Source organism: Eretmochelys imbricata, chromosome 8 (assembly GCF_965152235.1).
Source record: "Eretmochelys imbricata isolate rEreImb1 chromosome 8, rEreImb1.hap1, whole genome shotgun sequence".
Classification (NCBI taxonomy): domain Eukaryota; kingdom Metazoa; phylum Chordata; order Testudines; family Cheloniidae; genus Eretmochelys; species Eretmochelys imbricata.
Window position 1 is genome coordinate 41,318,696 of NC_135579.1, and position 12,390 is coordinate 41,331,085.

The 12,390-nt window shown below is 43.0% G+C and overlaps 1 long non-coding RNA gene across 1 annotated transcript; it reads left to right on the forward strand.

Moving 5' to 3' along the window:
* Nucleotides 1-9,291: 9,291 nt before the first annotated feature.
* On the forward strand, nucleotides 9,292-12,001 carry LOC144268820 (uncharacterized). The gene is made up of 2 exons (XR_013346848.1): nucleotides 9,292-9,559; nucleotides 9,908-12,001. It is a non-coding gene; the product is annotated as an uncharacterized LOC144268820 (long non-coding RNA).
* Nucleotides 12,002-12,390: the final 389 nt, after the last annotated feature.

Consider the following 12,390-nt stretch of genomic DNA (forward strand, 5'->3'; position numbering starts at 1 on the left):
GCCTGACCTCAGTCCCTGGAAAAATTATGGAGCAGGTCCTCAAGGAATCAATTCTGAAGCACTTAGAGGAGAGGAAAGTGATCAGGAACAGTCAGCATGGATTCACCAAGGGCAAGTCATGCCTGACTAATCTAATTGCCTTCTATGATGAGATAACTGGTTCTGTGGATGAAGGGAAAGCAGTGGACGTGTTGTTCCTTGACTTTAGCAAAGCTTTTGACACGGTCTCCCACAGTATTCTTGCCAGTAAGTTAAAGAAGTAAGGGCTGGATGAATGGACTATAAGGTGGATAGAAAGTTGGCTAGATTGTCGGGCTCAACGGGTAGTGATCAATGGCTCTATGTCTCGTTGGCAGCCAGTATCAAGTGGAGTGCCCCAAGGGTCGGTCCTGGGGCCGGTTTTGTTCAATATCTTCATAAATGATCTGGAGGATGGTGTGGATTGCACCCTCAGCAAGTTTGCACATGAAACTAAACTGGGAGGAGAGGTAGATATGCTGGAGGGTAGGGATAGGATACAGAGGGCCCCAGACAAATTAGAGGATTGGGCCAAAAGAAATCTGATGAGGTTCAAGAAGGACAAGTGCAGAGTCCTGCACTTAGGACAGAAGAATCCCATGCACTGCTACAGACTAGGGATCGAATGGCTTGGCAGCAATTCTGCAGAAAAGGACCTCGGGGTTACAGTGGAGAAGAAGTTGGATCTGAGTCAACAGTGTGCCCTTGTTGCCAAGAAGGCCAATGGCATTTTGGGCTGTATAAGTAGGGGCATTGCCAGCAGATCAAGGGACGTGATCATTCCCCTCTATTCGACATTGGTGAGGCCTCATCTGGAATACTGTGTCCAGTTTTGGGCCCCACACTCCAAGAAGGATGTGGAAAAATTGGAAAGAGTCCAGCGGAGGGCAACAAAAAGGATTAGGGGACTGGAACACATGAGTTATGAGGAGAGGCTGAGGGAACTGGGATTGTTTAGTCTGCAGAAGAGAAGAATGAGGGGGGATTTGATAGCTGCTTTCAACTACCTGAAAGGAGGTTCCAAAGAGGATGGCTCTAGATTCTTCTCAGTAGTAACAGATGAGAGAACAAGAAGTAATGGTCTCAAGTTGCAGTGGGGGAGGTTTAGGTTGGATATTAGGAAAAACTTTTTCACTAGGAGGGTGGTGAAACACTGGAATGCGTTACCTAGGGAGCTGGTGGAATCTCCTTCCTTAGAAGTTTTTAAGGTCAGGCTTGACAAAGCCCTGTCTGGGATGATTTAGTTGGGGATTGGTTCTGCTTTGAGCAGGGGGTTGGAGTAGATGACCTCCTGAGGTCCCTTCCAACCCTGATATTCTATGATTCTATCATTCTGTGGTCCTTTTGCTTGCCCATGGTGGTGTACTTCACCAGGGTAGTGTATAAGCAAACAAAGTTCCCCACAATAGTGGGGCCATTCCCCCGCTTACATATGCACTGCACCAGAGGGAACAGGAGCTGTGATCAGGGCAGTTTGCCCAGGGCTGAGCCTCAGGGGCCGCTATGAGCGGGAAAGACATCTGAGCCTGCCAAAGCTGAGGAACACTATAAAGTTCTATATCAGGAAACAGACATGACTGAACTTTGTCAGCAGCCCTCAAGAGAAGCCCAGGAGCCAGAAGAGTTACCTCAGGATTTCCTAGTTCGAGCTCATTTGAGCAAAGGATTGTTTGCTTCACCAGAAGCTGCTGCTGACCTGTGATCTAACCCTGCCTTTGCACATAGGATAGTGCACAGCAAATAAATCATCTCTGCACTGGAGGCCATTTGGCTAGAGAGAAAACAAATCCCCAAAAGATTAACATATGAACATCTAGGGATGTAACAAAGTGGGGAATTTTCTTAGTATTTTGCATGAACACTCTATGTTTTGGTTTCCCCTTGTGCTGCGTGTGTAACAAGGTGGTGGGAGAGAGGATTTGGTGTTGCAGAGGGCCAGGTATAACCTCGCTTTGCAGCTGGGACTCCGGACAATGGCCTGGACACTGTGAAACTTGGCAACCAGTGACCGAGAAGCCCACCCTGTCTGGGGAGCCAGCTGGTTCTGGCCAGTGGGAACAAAGGGTAATCTGTTAGCCCAGATTGAAGACAAAGGATGAAGGAGGGGCTGTTGGGAAGGTGATCTAGGGAGGTCGTCTGAAAGGAGGTTGTGGCTGGACTGGGACAAAGGGCAGCCTGAGTCCACCCGAGCTGGGACAGACCTAGATGGATGACGCTGAGAGTTTCTAGGCCTGAGGACCCAGAGAACTGCCTGTGTTGGGTTCAGACATACAATAAACCCTTCTGTTTTACACTGGCTGAGAGTCACTGCAGGCTAGAGATTGGGGTGGCATTGTTCCCTGTGGGTATGGAGGCCCCGGGGTCCACTGTGAGTGGACTCCCTGAGGGGGCTCATGGAGAGAGACAGGCATGCTGGAGGCTCAGAGGTATGGTCCCAGGAGACAGCAGAGCCAAAGGGCCTAACCCCAGAGAGCGAGTGCAGTCCTCATGGAGGGCCCATCACACTGAAGGGGGTTATTCCCAGGAGACATATGGAGCTGAGAGAGCACCAGGCCTGTGAGTCCATGAAAAGGGTGTGACATCCTATATTTTGGGGGAGCACCCAATATTCCTCATCTATATATAATCATGATCTTACATATAAAGCATGTCTTGTAAGGTATCAGGAGAAAGGTTATGATCTGCTGAAAGTCATTTCTCTATCCATATATGTATATCGTTAATGCATATGAAGTTATGAGAATTGTGTTTTATGGTTGTCACTAAAACATGCTGTAAATTGGGGAATCAGCCAGATATTAGCTCCCCAGAGGCAACAGCAAGGAAAGTAACCAGCACCCGGGTGGGGTGTGAAACAACCCATCAACAACCATTGTCCAGCAAGGGAGCTACAATGCAATGACTCACCTGCATGAGGCCACACCAGGGGAATTGCTCAACCTTGCCTGGGGACTCAGCAATGCTCACCCAGACATACCTGGACTTGTGTTTTCCAAGCATATGGACTGAGGGTATAAAACCAAACATTGGAGGCCCATGCTTGGCCTTTCTCCTTCACCCACCTATGCTGCAAGCAACAAGGACACTCTGAAGACTCCAACTGAGGGGACTGGCCCAGAATTCAAGGGTGAAATTTGTATACTATGAACTGCAATATCCAGTGGGGTGAGAAAAACTGCTTAATCTAGATGTTGCCCAGCCTAATAGGGTTGAGAGTTTAGAATGCGTGCTTATATTTTATTTCTTTTGGTAACTAACTCTGACTTTTTGCCTATCAATTAGTATCACTTAAAATCTATATATTGTAGTCCATAAATTTGTTTTACTGTCTATCTTTACCAGTGAGTTTGTATGAAGTGTGTGGCAAATCTGCTCAGGTTTTGCAAGGCTGGTGTATGTCCACTTTTCATTGATGAAGTGGTGAATCAATTAATACATTTGCACTGTTCGTCTTGAGCAGTGCAAGACAGTATATTCCTGAGGTGCAAGGCTGGGGCGCGGGGGATTGGGCTGGTGCCGTTCCCTATGTGATGATTCATGAGTGGCTCTGGGAGCATTCATGCTATCTAGCTGGGTGTGGGGCTCCACATGCTGTTGTGCTGAGTGATCACAGCACCTGGAGGGGTTTGCTGCTTCACTAGCAAGGCATTGTGAGAGACAGCCCAGGCTGGGAGAGAGTTCTGCAGGGCACAGCAGTCCCACAGTCCCAGCATGCACCCCTGAGATCCCCTCACAAAGGGATAACTACTTAGTTATCAGTATCTAAAACCAGGTATTGGCCTGGGGCTGCCTTGCTATATGCAATACCGCCTTCTGTACCTCAGACTGTATCTTATCCCAGATTGATGTAATACTGGTAAAGGAAGTGATAGCAACTTGTTATGGGATGATTAGTGGGTTTGGTTTTTTTTCAAATTTAGGCTCATTTGTTAACATTATGTTTATTCAGTAGATAGTATTTCTAAATAGCTTGCCAATGCCCAGTCACGTGGATATGCCACTGCCCTTTCATAAGAAATGAAGCCCTATGGGAATGCTCAGAACTGCCCATTCTGTTGGATCCTGGACCCACAGGCACCACAGAAAATCCCTGCTTGATTGGTAAAAAGGAAGAAAAACCTACATGTTTCCCCCACCAATTCCAGAACTGGTGAAAACAGCCAAAGATGGGCTTGATAATGATTGTTATGGAAATTTACAGGTGACTCGGGCTGGGAAATAAACTTCAGTGTCTTACCAGTTGTCTTGTTGTCACCTGTTCGTTACAGGTGTGACCAGAGCTAGGTGAAAGCATCCTCTCTCAGTGGGCAAAACCATTGAAGCTGCTCAGAGAAATCCCTCATTCTCTCCGTGGAAAAACGAGCAGTAAAATGGCCCCAATGTAGTATTTTGTCAGTAGAAATGTTGGGACGACATCCAAGTGATGAGGTAGGATGTTGAGACAAGGGACTGGAATGGGAATCTGAGAGCACAGTGGGCAACTGGGGCCAGCACCCTGCCCCTTTAAGGTTTGGATCCGTGCTGGCACTGCTGGGTCAGAGGGACAGAGCTCTGGAGAAAGGGGTAGGGTTGGCAGAGTGTACTGTTCCTGGGCGGTGCCACAGCACTGGGCATTGGGCAAGCTGGGCTTGTTTTTTATTACTATGAAAAGTTTAATAAAATGTTCCCATTTTTAAACAGAGTCCTAGGCCACGAGTGCAAGAGGGGCCATGCCCTGGGAAGAGCCCCCTCTACACAATGGTACACACAGCTGGACACTAAGGGCAGTAGTGTGTGGCCAGATGTGTGCACTGAACTTGCTCTTGGCACATTGTCTCTGGATGGCTGATGCTAGCCACATCGCTTCCAAGAGGCACCATTTGCTCACAGCCCATGCCCTAGCCCCAGATGGAGCTCTCAACTGCAACGCAGCTTGATATGTGGTGAGCTCTGTGCTGCTCCCAGCTTCTGCCCTTGGGGCAGGGAGTTTGTTTATACAGAGGCAGGGTAATTAAGATAACAAAAGCTTGTCATTAAATTAAATTAAGGATTGTTAGATGATACTGAAAGCATTGCCAGGCACTCCAGTTAAAAGATAGGAAACAAACGATAGGAATAAATGTAGTATCCCCCAGGAGTCTGTACTGGGACCAGTGCTGTTCAACATATTCATAAATGATCTGGAAATGGGGGTAAACAGTGAGGTGGTAAAATTTGCAGGCAATACAAAACTACTCAAGATAGTTAAGTCCAAAGCTGACTTCAAAGAGTTACAAAGGGATCTCACAAAACTGGGTGACTGGGCTACACAATGGCAGATGAAATTCTATGTTGATAAATGCAAAGTAATGCACATTGGAAAATATAATCCCAACTATAAATACAAAACGATGGGGTCTAAATTAGCTGTTACCCATCAAGAAAGAGATTGTGGAGTCATTGTAGATAGTTCTCTGAAAACATCCGCTCAGTGTGCAGTGGCAATCAAAAAAGCTAACAGAATATTGGGAATTATTAAGAAAGGGATAGATAAGACAGAAAATATCATATTGCCTTGATATAAATCCATGGTATGCCCACATCTTGAATACTGCATGCATTTGGTCACGCCATCTCAAAAAAAAAAAAAAATTAGATTTGGAAAGGGCAACAGAAATGATTAGGGGTATGGCATACCTTCCCTATGAGGAGAGACTAAAAAGACTGGGACTTTTCAGCTTGGGAAAAGAGATGACTAAGGTGTTGAAAATCATGAAAATTTAATAAGGAAATGTTATTTATTCCTTCAGATAACATAAGAACTAGGGGTCACCCAATGAAATTAAGAGGCAGAAGATTTAAAACAAACAAAAGTAAGTATTTCTTCATAGTCAACCTGTGGAACTCTTTGCCAGGGGATGTTGTGAAGGCCAAAACTATAACAAGGTTCAAAAAAGAACTAGATAAGTTCATGGAGGATAGGTCCATCAATGGCTATTAGCCAGGGTGGGCAGGGATGCAACACCATGTTCTGCATGGCCCTAGCCTCTGTTTGCCACAAGCTGGGAGTGGGTGACAGGGGATGGATCACTTGATGATTACTTGTTCTGTTCATCCCCTCTGGGGGACCTGGCATTGGCAGACAGGATACTAGGCTAGATGGACCTTTGGTCTGACCCAGTATGGCCATTCTTATATAGAACCCAGATGTAGTTGCCCCCCTGTAACCCACTAGAGCGCACTCCCCCCCAGAGCTGAGATAGAGCCCAGGAGTCCTGACAGGGTCGCTCTCTCCACAGGGTTAGTAACAAAGTAAGAACATACATTAAAATTTTAAGCCTAACCTGTCTCCCTTAACTGACTTGCCACAAGATGTCATAATATGTTAGTATTAGAGCTGAGTGGGTCTAATATTTATTTAATTTCCTTTCTTTTATATCGGAATTAGAGTGCCTAAGTAGCCCCTGGAATCACAATTAAAGTTGCCCTCACCTACCAAAACCTGAAATGGCGCCCCTGCTGGCTAGGTGGAGAGAAGGGCCTTGCAGTGTGCAAGGCAGGTTTCCTGGGATGACTATGGAGGCAGGGATGGTCTGGCTCCTGTAGAGATGCTGCACAGAGCAGCAGGAAGGCTGTCTTTGGAGTTCAGACTCGGCCCTAGTTCCTAGGAGCTGTGGGTTCAGTTCCCAGCACGGATACCCACCTTTGTGTAACTGGCCAAGTGCTGTGGCTAGTGCTCCTGTGTGCTCTACGGATCCCTTGCGTTGTAGCTGTGGTGACAGAGTCAGTACAGCCTTCGGTTATTTCAAAGGGAAGTCAGAGTAAGGCTGCAAAGCAGCTTTCTGTGTTGAGGTGGAGCTTGGAAGACAAGCTGTGGACCTCTACTTTCTTCTTCAGCAACAACCTTTAGGGACAGAACAGAGAGAAATTAGGTCTGGTTTACTGTTATTTTAATGTATAGAAAACCAGCATCTGATCCAAAGCTGCATCTGCACTGCCTCACCCTCACTGCTGAGGAGATGATCCGCCATCCAGGTGAGGCACACGGTGGCTGATCTGAGCATGGGTGAAAACATGCAGAGAGCAGCTCAGGGGCTGTCAAACAGGGTGTTTCAGATGCAGACAAGGCTGAGGTTAGCTCCATCCTCACATGGCACAGTCAATACCTGGGCTTTGTCTACACGGAGAGGTCACAGCAATTCACCCATCACGGGCGGCCACTGGTGCTCTCCAGCGCACTGGAGTCAGTCATCGTAGCACCCGACTAATGTGGAAATTCCCAGGGCAGACACAGCCTCAGGGCCTGGAGCTGCAAAGTGCCACCCAGTTGGAAACCAAAGCATTGTGATTTCCCAGTGGAGCTGGGCCAGCACAGATTAAGGCAGGGTCTGGGGACCAGAGCCCAGCAGTACAAAGCGGGCAGGGCAGGGCATCATTGACTCTATCTGAGAAAGACGGGGGCGGAGGAAGAGCAACAACTCTCTCAGAGCAGGGAGACAATGGAAGAAATGAGTCCATAGGGGAGACGGGGGAGGGAAGGGACAAGCTGTGGTGCTTGGTGGGAGGGGTGCATGGGAGTGATGGGGTCTAAGGGGAGCTGGGGTGTGACAGAGCTGAGGGAGGCTACTCGAGGAGCTGTGAGAACCAAAAGGATAATTAACAGCAAGCTAATTGGGCTCCTAGATGTGTCAGCTAATACAGGCCAGAGCCTGGTTTGGGTCTGAGTGGCTTAGTGAAGGAAAGAGACTCAATATCCTTCTTACACATTTTGTTAAATGTAGTGAAGAAACCAAAATAAACTCCAGAATCCAGATCACTTTGGCTGGTCTGCTTTAACACCACTGACTGACTAATAGCACAGTTCATATATCTGCTGGAGGTCAAAAATGAGATGAAATAGCAAGTTAGCAGCAATATTGGAATTACATCACCAAGTCAGTGAAACCCACAAGTTATTGCAGACTGTATAAGGAGGCAGGTGTTTGTTTAGTTACTTACACAAGGCAGTGAAATCAACATTTAGCTGGAGGAATATTTTGGTATTGGAACCCAAACTTTGCTTTTATTTTTAGAACACTGTCTCACGCCTCTTGAGGTTTCCTCCTTATATTTCACTATTGTGTGATGGTTAATCTGTTCCCTTCCCACCACGTATACAGAATTTAATAAAATCATATAATTGTTGGGGTACGTAAGGGTTAAGTAAAGACAGGGGTAACCACTATCATGGTAATAGGGAGTGAGGCACAAGCAAGCACTGTTTCTTCACTTGATAGATAAAGTTGCCATCCTTTTCCCTTCCCTTCTGCTTGTTAAGGATAGATAAGCATTGCAGCTGCATAAGGAATATGGTTGTCTGAAGAATACCCTTTGTGTGAAGAAGTGTTATTCCCCCCCTCCCCGCCCCCAGCTACATAAACGAGCTCAGGGCATGGCACGCCTTCCTCCCTCCCCTGTGAACTGCAGATTAAGGGAACTTGTGACTACATTTACTGCAAAGAAATCTATCTTCAAGGTAAAAATGTCTGTATAATATGCTTAATGCTATAAACAGTAAACAGGGGCTGGTATAATTATATTCAGTATATAGCTATTAATATTCTTTATATGGGTGTTTATATTATCAAATAAGGGTTTTGTGGATGTTGTAAAATATCGGATTTTTTAAATTTAAATAGGATTTTTTTGATAAAATGCTTTTTGAGGAAAAAACCTATCTAAAGATAGATATATTATAGCTCAAAGATATCTCATCATGGAATAGGGATTATAAATTCTAATTTTATAGTATGTGACAATATGTTCATGTAATGTTTATGAAAAGTTTTGTAAATGAGTTCTAATAGTTCATGGATTAGGGACCCAATTTTATGGGGTTCCAGGGGCTTCTGTATAGATTATTTAGGTTAATCTTTCTATCTACCCAATGAGACTTAGTGCTCAGTCTAGAAGATACCATCAGAGATGCTTAGTTTTGCAGTTCTCAAACTGTGGATTTGTATCTCCAGAGATAACATGCTTGTTAACAGCAAAAATGTTTTTAAATAAATAAGTAAATAGAAGTGAGAAATAACAGACCTCAACCCTGTTGTCCCTCTGCAAATTTGTGTACACAGAGTCAATCCCTTACCTCTCTCTAAAAGTGCAAAGTTTCAAAAAGTTCAATGAACAGAAGATTTTGGAATAGATCTGGACAAGGAGAAGTAGTCTGGAGATAAATGTGAGAAGGGAGGGACAGGCAGTAGAAACAAAAGTGAAACTGTTTGAGCAGCATATTCTAGAAGTCTTGAGGTCTTTCTGAGTGTAGTCTTCATTGATGTGAGATCTACCATACCATTCTCTCACTAGAAGGGAAAACCTATAATGGCAGCAGGCCGTAAAAGAGACCTAGTTTGGGAATATTTTAATGAAATTTCTCTACTCTTGGGAAAGACAGGCATCCATGCAAAATGCAAACAGTGCAACAAAGAAATGCAAGGCCTGGTTGCCTGAATGAAATAACATCATGGAAAGTGTTCCTTCTCAGGAGGAAGCTGCGTTGAAGATGATGAGAGGAACATGACTGAACATGCAGGATCTTCAGGTTGGTAAACTTTTTTATTTCATACTTCTTTCTTAAGGACTGCCTGTCTTCCTTCTGGACTAGTCTTGAATTCTCATGTTTGAGCAAAAAATATAGTTGTTACTCTATGGTACAAAAAATCCGATTTTTTACAACATCCACAAAACCCTTATTTGATAATATAAACACCCATATAAAGAATATTAATAGCTATATATATATCATTTTAGATGCAGTTGTGATAGGCAGATCTTCCTTTTACAATTTCACCTTTAAAGTAGTACTGAGTGTCAGTCAATGCAATGAGTAATACTAAATGAGCAGTATGGTAATAATAATTAAATAATTGCATTGACTTATTTTGTTTAGGAGAATCCATCCTCAACATACAGGATTCTGAAGACTATCCACCTTCAAGATCACCATCATTTTCTATAGTTTCAGAGTTATCTGCCAATGATAGTGCTTCAGTCATATCATGTATGTCACATAGCCACAGTATATCACCAGTAGCAAAAAGAAAAAAAAATCTCCATCATCCAGAAACAACCATAGATAAGTTTGCGATAAGAACCAGCAGATTACAAAAAGAGGTAATTGATGAAAAAATTGCCCAGTTTGTTTATGCAATAAACTCTCCTTTCCGTATGATTGAGGCGTTGAACCCATACTTCATTAACATGGTTCAGTCATTAAGACCAGGATACAGTCCACAGAGCAGATGTCGCAGGCAAATTCCCGGATAAAGTGTATGAAAGAGAACTTGAACAGTGTGCAAAAGGTCTAGAGGGTGAAATTGTTAACCTTAGTCTTGATGGGTGGAGCAATGTCCACAATGATCTTGTTGTATGTGCTGGTGTGACAACAGAAGAAGGGAATGTCTTCCTTGCAGAAACAACTGATACATCAGGAAATGCACATGCAGCAGAATACTTACAAGAAGAAGCAGCAAAAGCTATAAGAAACTGTGGAAAAAAAAATTCAAATGTCTAGTACACAGCTTGGTCACAGACAATGCTGCAAATGTATCCAAGATGAGAAGAAATTTAGAAAAGAGTCCCAAGCCAATAACATATGAGCAGCGTTCATTTGATGCACCTCCTAGCCAAAGACTTCAGTGTTCCAGAAATAAAGGCTGATGTTGAAATTGCAAAATACTTCCGTAACAACCACTTTGCAGCAGCTGCTCTGAAAAAAGTGGGAGGAACCAAGCTAACTCTCCCACAAGACGTGCGATGGAACTCAGGAGTGGACTGCTTTGAGCACTGTATCCAGAACTCACCTAATCTGATGACAGTTTGTGAAAAAAATTGTGAAAAAATAGATGGCACTGTCACAGCCAAAGTTCTCACCATTGGGCATAAGAGAAATGTTGAACCCATGCTGAGTACCCTGAAGCCTATTTCTGTAGCCTTGAACAAAATGCAGGGAAATCACTGTATTATTGCTGACACTGTTGACATTTGGAAGGAACTGAGTGAGATCTTAAAAAGAGAAATATGCAAAGACAGTGTTAAATTACAAGCATTAAAAAAAATGAATGGGACAAGCACTATCTCCAGCTCATTTTCTTGCAAATATTCTCAATACTTGGTACCAGGGTCAAACCTTAACTGCTGAAGAAGAGGAGTTAACTAGGACATGGACATCCAGCAATCATCCCTCCATAATGCCAACTATAATAAACTTCAGAGCTCAGGGTGAACCATTCAAGAAATATATGTTTGCTGATGATATTTTAAAGAAAGTCAGATCAGTGAACTGGTGGAAGTCACTTAAGCGCTTGAATTCAGAGACTGTTGAAGTGATGATCTCACTTTTAACAGCAGTAGCTTCTTCTGCTGGTGTAGAAAGAATATTTTCTTCCTTTGGACTAATTCATTCCAAATTGAGAAATCGTTTGGGACCTGAAAAAGCAGGAAAGCTTGTTTTTCTTTTCCAGATTATGAACAAACAGGAAAATGAAGGTGAAAACAATTGAGTTAACTGCAGAAGCCAATATTTTAAGTTTCACATGTTGACCTGGCTGACATAGTCAATTTAATTTTTTTTTAATATTTCATTTAACTATTTTAGTTAAAAATAATTTTAACAAAAACAAACCTGATTTTAAAAAACTTGAATGTTTAACTAAATTCAAAAATGTATATGCTTGTTTTGTTAAATATTATATGTTTGCTGTTGAAGAAAAAAATCCAGAATACATAACATTGTTGTTTTAGTTAAATAAAACAATTTAAATGTCTGTCCGGTGATTTCTCCTCCTAATACAGCATGACAAGAAAATCCTCCAAATACTAATGATTAACCTGTTGAATTGGAGATAGTTCACCTCCCAGTGACTTCATAAATATGTGCTTCAATTACCTTTGGTAAATGAAATAACAAAACAATCATTCATTTTCTGATATAGATGTAAAACTAATCTGAAAAGTTTTCAAAATAAATTACTTAAAAAATGTATAGTGTGTACCTTCTTAAAATGAAACCTACATCTGTCTCTGAGTTGTGAGGAATGTGCATTAAAGTTATAACAACCAACAAGAATGCACTTTTATGTCGAAATCCATGATTAAATCAAGTCTTTCTGACTAGTGGTTTATATCATGATTTAAACCAAATTGGTTTCAATCATGATTTAAAGATTTAAACCAGTTTGGTTTAAATCATATTTTAAATCAATTTGGTTTAAATCAAATCCACCCTGGTGTTTACATATTAACTTAGATAAAGGAGTGTGATGTGATTAACTTCGGAGCTTACTCGACAATTGGGTTGAGGAGAACAAGTACCGCAATAAAGAAGCCCATTTACTCAATCTGCCTCTTGGTCCTCCTGCTCATTCTAACATC